The 12,412-nt window shown below is 42.3% G+C and overlaps 1 protein-coding gene across 4 annotated transcripts in view; it reads right to left on the bottom strand.

Annotated features, from left to right (window-relative positions):
* mgat4c (mgat4 family member C) overlaps positions 1-12,412 on the bottom strand; it is an 86,325-nt gene that overhangs the window by 62,164 nt on the left and 11,749 nt on the right. For 2 of the 4 annotated variants that reach the window (XM_088417884.1, XM_088417883.1), the window contains exon 2: positions 8,246-8,309. The gene's annotated coding sequence lies outside the window, so the exon portion shown is untranslated. The remainder of the gene's footprint in view (positions 1-8,245; positions 8,310-12,412) is intronic. The other 2 variants (XM_088417887.1, XM_088417885.1) reach the window with 1 other exon arrangement.

Here is a 12,412-nt window from a genome sequence, read left to right as displayed (position 1 = left end):
GGGGGGTGCGCGTGTGTTGGTGATCCTTTGTCAAGCGCTCAGTGCCATTTAATGGCCTGTAAAAGGCCCCTTTGCTGCAGAAAGAACAGGCAATTAGCATAGTGAGTGGATTACAAGATTGCTCTGACTCTGGGATTAATGCGTGCACTTCATCCTCTCTTTGCTTTGACTATTTACTGCGCCACAGGAACTCATTTCTCACTCCCCGGGATTTCGTTTTCTTTTCGGTTCCCTATCCTGCTGGTGTCCTCGTCGAAAATGAACCAGGAGACGCCTTATGGCTTGTGAGGGAGAGCACGCGGTGAGTTTCGGTGCGCGCGTCGCATCCAATCAGAGGCGGACAACTTGCTTACTTTTTCTGGTCCGTCATTCGTCAGGCGCTGGTCTACTTCTGCCTGCACTCATAGTCATTCTTTTTTTCTGTTTTAGTATTTCCACTTTGTTAGCACCATGTCTGTGGGTCTACAGTTACACTGCAATTGAAACACAACACGGTGATATAAGTGTAACACGAAAACAAAGACAGCTAAGAGGTTTAACCCCGGGCTATAATACGCTATCATGTTTAATGGGGACGAGAGTGCAATTAGCAATCGTGCCCACTGTACGGCATGCTTTACATGACTCTCAAATGGCGGATGTCGGTTCTCATTTATAACTGTATGCCCTAAAACAATAGAAGATGGTTTTCATTAACATTTGTCTAGATTTCATCTGTCACATACACACAAGTAAAACAAAGTGTTTGCAGAGGTTGAATTTACAAAAAAAAAGTCTTTAATAAGGGAACTTGAAAACTTCTATCTTGCGTTTTTTGGCCAAGAGCCAATTAAAGAAATAATGCAAATTTGGGTGCAGACTCATTGGTTGCTTGAAAGACTGACCGCCTGTGCAAACACATCCTTATGTAGCCCTTGTGGAATTATTTTACAATTTATGGAAATGACGTGCGTACCCCCACTCGAGAACCCCTGTGCTAAAGAAGCGCAGCCCATTGCGCAATAAAAAAAAAAAAAATGAAAGCCTTGTCAGCCACAACGAACTTGACCCGAATGCGCACCGCTCCTCTCGTCATTATTCCACTGGGGAAGTTGCGGGCCGCGGTCCACTTGGCCGCCAACGTGTATCCCCGCACGATATCATCTTTAATCGGTCGCCCGCCCGCCTGCCTGCCACCTCCCTCCAGATTCTTCTCAGCCGCCGCCTCGGGCGGCCATAACTCATCACGCTGAGCCAAGAGTCTCCAAACAAAACAAATTTGCACACCCTCTTACTATTGAAGTCGAACACAAAAAAAAGCCTGCTTTGGCGCACCCCCTTGAAATCTACACATCAAAAGAATGTGCATGAATTCCACATAAAAACCAAGGATGAGAAGCATCACTGGGTGCAAATACTTTGCCCATAAAGTCACTCTAAAGCAGTCTTTCTGAAGAAGAAAAGGGGGGGGGGGGGGGGGATGAGGGGAGGGGGTGATGCTGGGGCTATCACAGATGACACAGGGCCAAAAAAAAAAAAACATTATATATATATATATATATATATATATATATATATATATATATATATATATATATATATATAAATATATATATATATATATATAAATAGATAAATAAAATCTCATGCATTTTAATGCACTTGGTTAATTAATTTTTTTGTTTTAGACTAACCTGTAACCTGAATAAAAATGTGTGTTCGGGGGAGGGGTGTGAGCTCGTTCCCTGTTTTTACTCAATCTATGTAAGGGTCATTATTTATGTATAGGTATACTACCGTATATAAGTATGTCATTTCCCGTGGTGCGGTTTCTTTGATACACACAATTTGGATTTGTTCAGACTTGAAGTATTTTTGCCTCCGTTCTCCTTGTTGGCTTTTTTTTTGGTCTGTTGAAAAGAAATTCTGACTCTCTGCTTGGCTGCACTTGGGCCCTCCAGCGTTTTCCCGGCACCAAAACTCTCAACCTCTTGACACCTTCTCATTCAATTCAGTGCACATTGTATTGCTTATTATTCACAGAAAAATGTTGACGGTAAAAAAAAAAAAAAAAAAGAAAGAAAAAGAATTTGAATAGAAATCTGACTTTTCCGCAACCTTCTCCGCGAGCGGAAGGTAAATAAATCCCATTTGCTACCACACCTTTTCCGAGAAAGCCGTCGTTCTAGTGCGAAGCCAATAAAAATCTTGATTATTTCCAGTGCCGCTTTTGACTGTGGAGGAGGTGAGAAAACAACACAGTGATCACATTCGCAGCGTGCGCGCGTGTGCGTGCGCGCCGGCCGATCAATAATGTCACTTTGCAGCCAAGATCACCTTAAAAACAATCACGCTCAGTGTACTCGCTCCATCAAAGGCAAGCTGGCCACTCAGTGCTTTTTGAAGGCCTCCAAAGGATACGCGCGTTATAGAGACGCTTACGGCCACAAAACATGATCATTTTGGGTAGAATTCATTCGCTGAGCTGACTAAACTATTTTCATATGCAACGAAGCCGTGATTCAATTCACAAGATATATACTGTATACTTTTTTTTTTTGGAAGAAATTTTGTGTATAAAAAGTTTTAGTTTTACCAGTAACTACTCAAACGTTAAAAAAAATGGCAAAAAAAATAAAATAAAACACTATAATACAATTTAGCAATATGTTGCTTCATGTTCCATCTCATTTGTTGTTAATTTGAAAAGAAACATGTACAGTACTGGTCCTGTCATAGCATGAAAAAAAACCAAGACACCTACTGAGATTACATATATATATATATATATATATATATATATATATATATATATACACAGACACGCAATTGTATTCATTTCACGGGGCGGCCATTTTGCTACTTGCACTCTACTGAAAATGACATCACAGGTAATGACCAATTGTCAGCGTGCAAAGGTCACATGACCAAACTGCGATGTCATTTTATCTGGACAAGTGGCAAAATGGCCGCCCCCTTTGCTTCTCAATTCTGTTTCCACAAAGGCGATATTATTCAGAATGGTTATTTTGGACTTTTAGTGTTGTTAAAAAAAAAAAAAAAAGATAAATAAATAAATTAAAAAAGGGGAGGGGGGTCAAATTAAAAAAAAAAAAAAGCCAGATTTGATGTAGACTTGTCTCCTCAACACACACGCGAGCCAAAGTACAAGCGTGATGTATGTCCAAGCATGTACACGCAATAATCCTGCACCGCATTGCTGACAACAACAAACGGCGCCATCAGCAAGTTTTCTGACCTCGCTCCATTTTTTTTTTTTTTTGTCGTCTCCCGCTCTCCACACGAAGATGGGATGCTCGACTCCGGATGGAGGCGCGTTGACGTCGACGCCGCCGCACACCGCAACAGGCCGGGACGGCCGCGCGCTTGCTTTATTAGCACAAATGTGCCATCTGCATCCCGGGGTGACTCCTCGTTAAAAATGGAGGACGTCAATGACAAAGTAGAGCATCTGACTAATTAGGATCATTCTACAGCGGGTGTGGAAAATCAGCAGGTGCGCCTTTGTCTCTTTATTGGGTCACATCCCGATATGCGCAATTAGCGACCGCCGTAGCGCTAATGCATGCCGCGACATTATGTGGGGATGTTAACCTACATAATATATAAATAAAAATTGCAATTGCGCACACTAATTCCCCAAATATTAGACACACTTTTTCCCCCTAATAAAGGCCAAAGGTATGGGTGTGTCTTCTAAACAATAACGTAAATATGAGTGTTTTTTTTTTTCTTTAAATATCCGTTGGATTTTTACTGACAAAATTGACCGTAACAGACAGCGGTTGGCTGTTAAAAGCTAACAGCAGCTGGTGTTAGTTATGGTTGTTACAACATCATTTAAAAAAAAAAAAAAAAGAGGCGAGCGGACAGAACCAACGTCCGAGTCCATAGAGTCCATCCTTGTTCACACGATGGAATTTTATTAAAAGCGAGCGGTTATGATGTCTCCATCTGATTCGATTAAGAGTGTCAAGCTCCAGTTGAAAAAAAGGGGAAGCGATTCCATTTTATTTGTTTATTGAATTTGTGTATACGCACAATTACAAACGGGTATTCTTCGGGTATTTATGGCAAAATGAACTCGAGCCGCGAAGCGAGGACAAACAACTGCTTGGAGCGCATTCAACGTTTCACTGGCGAGGCGTTCACTGACCGATCACAATGTGGGAAATCTGAAACACGCATATAATTTTTACATTGTCGCCAAACTGTTGGTGCATACTATACACGATAACAGAAAATACCAGAAATAGAGCCAAAAATGAAGGGTGTGTCCTATATTTGGGGAATTACGGTAATGATCAAATTAGCGCGCTAGCGTCAGGTTTACGCATGTTTTCAATCCCTCAACATCCAGTAAATGCCACGAGGGTTCAGTTTCAGTTAACTTGTGGCTTTCAAAGGCGCGGCGGCGTCCCGAAGAACCCGAAGACCCTCCGAAGCCGGCGCGGTGTCGGCGAGCGGCGCCTAATTACAAGTTGAGAGCAGCGTGCAGGCGAGAGGTGCGCTGGGTGACCCGCGCAAGTAAAAAGGTGAGCCCAATAAAAGGCAATTTACTGCTCGGCTGCTCCCGCAACTCCGTACAACAGATGGAGCAAAGGCTCCTCTTAATCAATTAATTGGAGAGTTGCGGCCGAGTCGGACTTGCGCCCGATCGTTCATTTTTCTTCTTAACAAGACGCGTTTCCAAGCGCATTTTTTTTGGAAACGGCCACAAAGCTTCACCAACACTTCATTTCCAACCCGAACTTGACACGCTAACCTTACTTTGAAAGCCGAATAAAACACCACTCCTTGGTTGGAATTGTCATTTGAAACCCGAACGCCTGCTTGCAAGCATTTTCCTTGACTTAAAACCCTACATCAGAACACTAAACTAATTTGAAACCTGAACTGAGATTTCCCACCGGAATATGAAGCCCTGACCCCGTCTTGAAATAAAACACAACTCCTGGCTTGAAACTGTCATTTGAAACCCGAACGCCTGCTTGAAGGCCTGCTTGCAAGCATTTTCCTTTACTTAAAACCCTACATCAGAACACTAAACAAATTTGAAACCTGAACTGAGATTTCCCACCGGAATATGAAGCCCTGACCCCGTCTCGAAATAAAACACAACTCCTGTCTTGAAATTGTAATTTGAAACCCTAACGCCTGCTTGAAGGCCTAATTTGAAGCATTTTCCTTGACTTCAAACCCTATATCAGAACCCTAAACAAATTTGAAACCTGATCTGAGATTTCCCACCGGAATATGAAGCCCTGACCCCGTCTCGAAATAAAACACAACTCCTGGCTTGAAATTGTCATTTGAAACCCGAACGCCTGCTTGAAGGCCTAATTTCAAGCATTTTCCTTGACTTCAAACCCTACACCAGAACACTAAACAAATTTGAAACCTCAACTGAGATTTCCCACCAGAATATGAAGCCCTGACCACGTCTCGAAACCTTAATTTGAAATCCTAACTCGAAACACAAAACCTTACTTGGCCATAAAACGGTTTTAAGATAAGAGCTTGAAATTAGGGTTCCGAATTGAGATGACTTGAAACGCGAAGCCTGTCTTGAAAGCGTAATCTGAACTCTTAACTATGATTTTATTCGTTTATTTGACTGGCCGTGAGTGTGAGGTTGAGGCAAGTTTGGCAAAGAAAGTTCTTGTGTGGCGCCATTGGGCCAGGGCGCGCTTCGGCGCCCCGCGTGAAATGAGCTTCCGATTCCATTACACGGCGGACAAGAGCTGCTTCTCGTTTCCATCGTTGACTCCGGGGGCCGCCCGCTCGGAAAAGCCCGACCGGACCGGTCTCCCGCCGAGCGGGCTTTTATTTTGAAAGGATGCGGAGGTGAGTGGATGTTGAGCAAAAGTCGGGACACGATGTTTTCAGTTGTATCATAAAATGAAATGAATTCTTATATTTCATGACACCCTGATTTGAGGTGCAGTTTCACACTGGCCACCCCACAAAAAAAAAAAAAAAAATCTGGCTACCTACGCCCCTGGATTAGCGATGAATACTGTAATGATAACCTTTGCATATTTTTGGTCATAATTTAGCATTGTGGTTGAATGTTTTGATGTTTTTTTTATAAACAAGTTTTTGTCTGTTTTTAAAAGCATTTTGTACTTTTCAAGTCTTACATTTGAGTACGATTTGGTATGATTTTATATTCATAACATTCAGGAATTGTAAACTAAAAAACACATTGTTGTGTTTTCAATATTTGTATATTTTATTTCTTGGGCTTGTATTGTATTCTAAAAATTCTATTTTTATCTATTTTTTTATTGGTTGGGTTTCTTTGCAGTTTGCACTTTGAGTAGTTTGTGTAATATTTGGGGTTTTTGAAATGCAAAAAAAAAATGCTTTTGTTTGTGTAGTACGTGAGCATTTTCAGTTTTTGTATTGAAAAAAAAATATTTTAAATTATTCCCAAATGATTCCCTTTTTTTTTTTTTGCATCGTTCATTCCTTTCTGATAACGAGCGATAATTTTACAACGCATGTAAAAATGGTTGCGTTGTTTTTAACGTGCTCTCGCTTGTATTTAACTTAGCTTCTGTTTGTGGCTTTGATTTTAATATTTGTGTGTTTTTCATTTCAGTTTTTTTTATTTAATGTTTTTGTCTAATTATTTTTTTCAGTTTCTAATATTTTTATACCATTCATGGCTTCTAATATATATATATATATATATATATATATATATATATATATATATATATATATATAGTATAAGGTTTTTTTTCTTTTTTAATTTAGATATGTTTGCAATTTTTAGAATTGTTTTTTTGTTGTTGTGCGCGTGTTTTATGGCATCCATTTGGAGATTCCATCATTGTGGAACCAGTGGGGCTAGCGCAATAACAATAAAAAGAAAGATGCCCCCCATGGATCATTGTGATTGTGCCACTTTTCCGCCGGTGAGGCTTTCCCGCGGTCAACCGAAGACGAGTCGGCAGCCGCAATTGACGGCATTGGCCACAGGGGGCGCCAAAAAGCAATTTTCCGCCAATGACGATCGTTCGGGCTCCTCGGGGTTCCGTCTCCCGTGATTGAACGCCGCCTGGTCTTTTGAGGTGCTCCCGCCCTCGCTAAGTGCTTTTTGTTGTGTGCGTGGTACCGTCGGCCTAATTGCGCGCGGGAAATTTACGGGCGTGCCGTCGCCCCTGACGGGTGATGAAGCCGGCGCCGGAACTGAAATATACGGCGGGCTGCGGAGAGACGCGGGGATATACGGCCGGGGAATAAGGGGAGATTGCAGTTTTATTGAGAGGACACGTGGCAACCAATGGGAGTTGAGGGGGCGTGGCATAGTGGTGGATTGGCAGGAGTTCAAAGGCAATTTTTCACTGTTGGTATTTTTTTGTCAAATTGGGTATTTTTTTAGAAAGCACATTTTTATACATGACAAGAACATCTTTGGAACTCCTCTTGAACAGTACATTATATTTTAAAAACTGCATTTTTTTAAGATAGAAAATTGTTTTCCGTGAAATATCTTTGTTTTGAAATTGTATATTTTTACTACATTACAAATGCAGTTTACTCTTATCATATAGTATATTATTATACAAGAGCAGCCCCAACATATTTTCAACAAAACCCCGACATGCTCGGATTGTTAGAATACTGCGCCAACACCACAGTAGCGTGCCTAATTGTGTGATTATATGAGTGTTCAAACACAAAATCAATACTTCGATAGCGTCTTTTTTCTCCCTTTGTTTACCAGTAGACTGACCCCTGCTGGCTAGTAAAAAAACAATTTTTTTTCAGTGCCGCGGTAAACAAGTCTCCACTCGTCTGCGTGAAGGCGTCAGTCGTCGGCAGCAGGCGGTAATAGACGTGATTTTCATTTTTCGCGCATAATGTGTTTTTGTTTTTTTTTTTCCTTCATGTTGTGGCTGCGGTTCATCAAGGAGACAAGCTGTTAAATATTCATGAGGCGTGTTGTGTTTCTTAAAATAAGGCTCATTAGCGCTCCCGGCCTCTTTTCAAGTTTCCGCCTTTCTGGTGTCACTCTCCAAAGAGCAAGACTACAGATTGTTATGCGTCTTGGCACTCAAAGTGGGTTAAGACCGTCGCGTCCGGCTCGAATCGGAACCGACTCCGACGGTACGCACGGGCGGGAAGCGATGATGTCACGGGTTTGTGATCGTTTCCAACACCAGCTGGAAAATGGCCTCCTGATTGTCGTAATCAGAGGCCCAAAAAAAAAAAAAGTTTTTCTGTTACTTACAGCATTGTGTTGAACTTAAGGGAGCTTGATTGCGGTGCATTCACGGGCCCTGCGGGACGCTGCGCTGCCATTTAAAAAGAACGAAAGGAAGAAAAAAAAAAATCATAAATATACATACAAAATTACTACAACAAAGATCAATCATATGTTGATATTTTTTTGAACAAAGTCCATTAAAAATACTATAAAAAGGTGCAGAAAATTAAAAAAATAATGCAAAAAAAATTTCATAACTAAAATAATGAAAAATTACATAAATAAAATCATGAAAAATACATTAAAATAATTTTAATTACAAATCGATAAAAATAACATGATTTGACTCAGTATTTCGAAAAAAAAATCTAAAACGCATAAAAACTAAAAACTTTTTTGCACTTCCAATATGATACTATTATTGCAGAAAAGCCAATCCAAAACGATATTTGCAGGAATGATAAATGACAACTTCCGTCTTCCCCCCCGAAAAACATCACTATACAGCAAGATGTCAAGCAGTCTAACAGCCTGTTAATACTCGATCCTGTTCAACCGCAAATGAAATCACTTTTGCTCAAAACTAAACCACTGCTTGTCACTAAACTCAGTTCCAAATGTTAACTTGTCATTAACAAAGTAGAGATTTGGGGATATTTTTTGTTTTGTCATAGTAACTTAATAATTCAAGACACTCGGATTGTTTACTTCAAATTTCCAAACAACGAAGCCACCAATTTGTCGCGTACATTAATGATACTACGAGCCGGTTTTAAACGGATTTGCTTTCCTTTGGTTTTATTTATGTATGTGTAATTCCCCCTATTCACGTCTGTTTGACCCTCTCGTTTCTTCTAACATTATTCTACATTAATGTTTGTTTATTTATTACTTTCATATTTCAGTAACTGTGCCGCACTTCGGTCAGCCCATCGAGCTTGTTTTTTTTAATCGCGCTTTATAAATAAACGTAGACTCGACGTGAAAAATGAGACCGCGAATGACGATGATATCGCCAAACGTACGATCGGCGATACGATTGAAAAAATGCATTTCGGTTTCACGCAGCGCTTAGGAATGCAAACGGGCGAGGATTTGAAGAAATGCCCCTTAACGACCTCCTCTCTGACGCCGTCGGTCAAGCCACACGCTCGCTAAGGTAAAGTAAGTAAAGTAAAGGTAAAGGCGCAAAACGAGCTTTCCAACAGGCGCTAATTGATTTTCAATGTCAATTGCACTCGCCGCATCTCTCGCGACTCTCCATAGGAGACGTGCGCGGCGCCCGCGTTCGGGGGAAAAGAAACACTTTGGCGCTCCCAGAATTGACACTTTACACATTTCACAAAAGTCAGAGAGAGCTTGCAGGGACACGCTTTGTTGCCAGGCAACGCCCGGAGCACCCTTGGCTAGCCAGCAGAGAGAGATATACTGCACAATTTCAATGCTAACTCCAGTAATCGAGGAATATTGCAGTGGGGGAGGAAATTTCAGGACTGGTATCTTTTTTTAGGGCTGCGGCTATCTAATATTTTGGTATCCGGGAAATTCTATCAAATATTATATATACATATACACATGCATATGGATGTATGAAGAGCAATTATGAATATGCATTTTTGATAGCCTGCATTGTTTTTTTTTTAAATTTGATCTGTGCATAGCAGTAGACTATTATTTTACAACCTAGAGGCATTAGTGAGACCTTAAACAAATATCTCCCGGTTTGGTTTATAAGACAAGCTAGGTCAAAACCACAGTAGTGATTGTAGTACGTTTGATCAGGCCCGGTTTGTTCCAAAGTGATCAGTGGGAACGGGAACTATGTCACAGGAGTCATTTACGGCTATTAAAATGTTTTCAAAAGTCAACGGGTAGGTCTCCCCAGCCTATATGGGGCAGTTGAGTGCTGCTAATGCTAGCATGCTAATGATCCCAGGTACTGCTAGCACCGTTAGCCGCTAATGCCGGAGCCGCCGCTTATCGCTGGCGCCGGGCGCCGAGCCGAGGCTGTGCAACAAATCAAAATAATGCAATGAATCAATCGTTTTAAGAACTGACGATATGAAAACATATAAAATGAATATGAAATGGTGGGATTGAAGTTTTGCACAAATAGCAGAATGCGGGCTGGGTGTTTTACATGAGATGTTTACAATAGTTACTAAGTAGCCAAGGGATGGCACACTCCTGCTAGTGTGGTCGTGCCATGTTGTCTGGGTGAAATTTCAGCTCCGTCGTGCCCTTTTTTAAGTGCTTTCCTTTTCATGTGAAACGTCTCCGGTGTAAAGATGGCAGGATCGGACAAAATGCGGTAACAAGGGTGAAGCAGATTCTGTAGCAGGTACGACGAGCTATTTTTTTTGCTCCAGCTATGGATGTTACGTTAATTTTAAACTCGTTTGAAATCGGTAAGTGCCGCCGTCAACGTTAATTTTAAACTCGTTTAAAATCGGTAAGTGCCGCCTTTAAATTTGATGCAAACGCTAATTGTCCAGAATAACTGAAAAGGATGAAGATTCGATTATTAGGCCACGACGTCCAGACCGAAATACGATCGATTCCAACGCGAACGCAATTTCATTCGCAACGTAAAAACGCTACAGAGGGACGCTAAAGAAAATCCCATGAAAAAAAAACCCCACAAAGCTGAGAAATGTACGTAATTGCTTGGTTGCACATTCCGTCCTTGGTTTCTCTTTTTTTTTTCCACCAAGGCAGATGAAAAACAACAAAGTAGGACTTCTTATCAAAGCTGGCTGGTTTTATCTCATTAGCGCAGATGCAGCAGGGAGGCTGGTGGGGGGCTTGCATGGGGGTGGGCTAGTAGCGGGGAGGTGTTGCTTCCAGTTCCAAAGGGAAATGAAACAGTTTTGCCCGTATTTGCTTTGTTATTTAGCTGGAAGAGCTCAAATTAATGACTCACACTCTATTCATTACCGTCGCCGTAAACACATTAGTCCAACCAATCGTCTCCAAGCGCACCTGGCCTTATCTCGGTTGGAGAGGGAAGCAGGCGAGGCGGGCGGGCGGGCGGGCGGGCGGGCTGCCTCTCATCCTGCCAACGTGCTGCGGGCGTATTAAAGCAAAGGCGGCGCGGCGTTGATGGGATGCGCTCGCCGCCGCCTGGCCGGGCCCTCCAGCCGCCTCCCGGGAAGCCGTAACGCATGAGATCTGTCGGTGTCGATTTCCCGCCTAATCTGGCCGCGCTCGCTCGCAAAGGCACGACACGGAGCGGCGGGAATTTCACCTGCGATAAGGCGATCGGCAATCGCCGCACGTTCCTCGCCGACGAGAGGGCGGCGCGACTACGCCGCGCGGGGAAGGTCGAGGCGAGCGGACGCCTCCTGATGAGTCCCGGATAGCGCCCGCGTTGTCCGTACGCGACGGCGCCTCGGCCGCGGGAAAAGCATTTGAGGATAAATTTCGGCATTCCAATCAAATATTCCAGTAGCCGGCTTACTCATTTGTGTCCGCTGCCGTGTCCGTTTTGTCACAGCAACACAGCAAAGTTAGATAGATAGCCTTTATTGTCAATACGCCTGCAGTGCAAGGCTCGGAATTTGACTTATTGAGCTCGAACCGTCCAAGAAACATGCAATAAAATTGACTGACGGGGGGGGGTGTCCACAGATGACAAAGCCCTTCGGAATGCTACACTGAGTGCTCCAAGATGTTGGCAGAGAGAAGGTTACATGATGGCAGGGGGAAAAAAAACGAGACTTCAGCCGTGCCCCAAACGATGAGGGCGTGGCTCAAGCCTGGAAAAAAAAATCCCCACACGAGCGCCAACAAAATGACACTACAACCTATCTCGCACAACATGTAGACTGGGGACAATCAATCAATTGCATCATAAGACAAGATGTCCAAGATGTCCTCGACTGAGGACGCTCGGACTTACATTTCACTGGTTAAAAAAAGAAACCTAGATTTTCTTCAGTCATTCAGTCACAATTAGGATTTTAATACATTTTATAGAATATAACTCCAAAGATTTGATGAAGTATGATTTTAAAAAATCCATTTTATGTCATTTTAATATTTTCCAGACCACAAAGCGCAAAATTTGTTAAAATGTGCGACTTTCACTTGACTGACTGTCAAACCAGACTGCTGACACGGAGACATAAGGGAAGGAACACACACGGTACAAACGATAGCAGCGATAAATCACTCAGAGAACATTAAGTA

This window comes from Hippichthys cyanospilos, chromosome 6 (genome assembly GCF_059441005.1).
Source record: "Hippichthys cyanospilos isolate Australia breed blue-spotted pipefish chromosome 6, RoL_Hcya_1.0, whole genome shotgun sequence".
Lineage (NCBI taxonomy): Eukaryota > Metazoa > Chordata > Actinopteri > Syngnathiformes > Syngnathidae > Hippichthys > Hippichthys cyanospilos.
The sequence above is the reverse complement of the archived record's forward strand: the minus strand, read 5'-3'. Positions and strand labels throughout refer to the sequence as shown.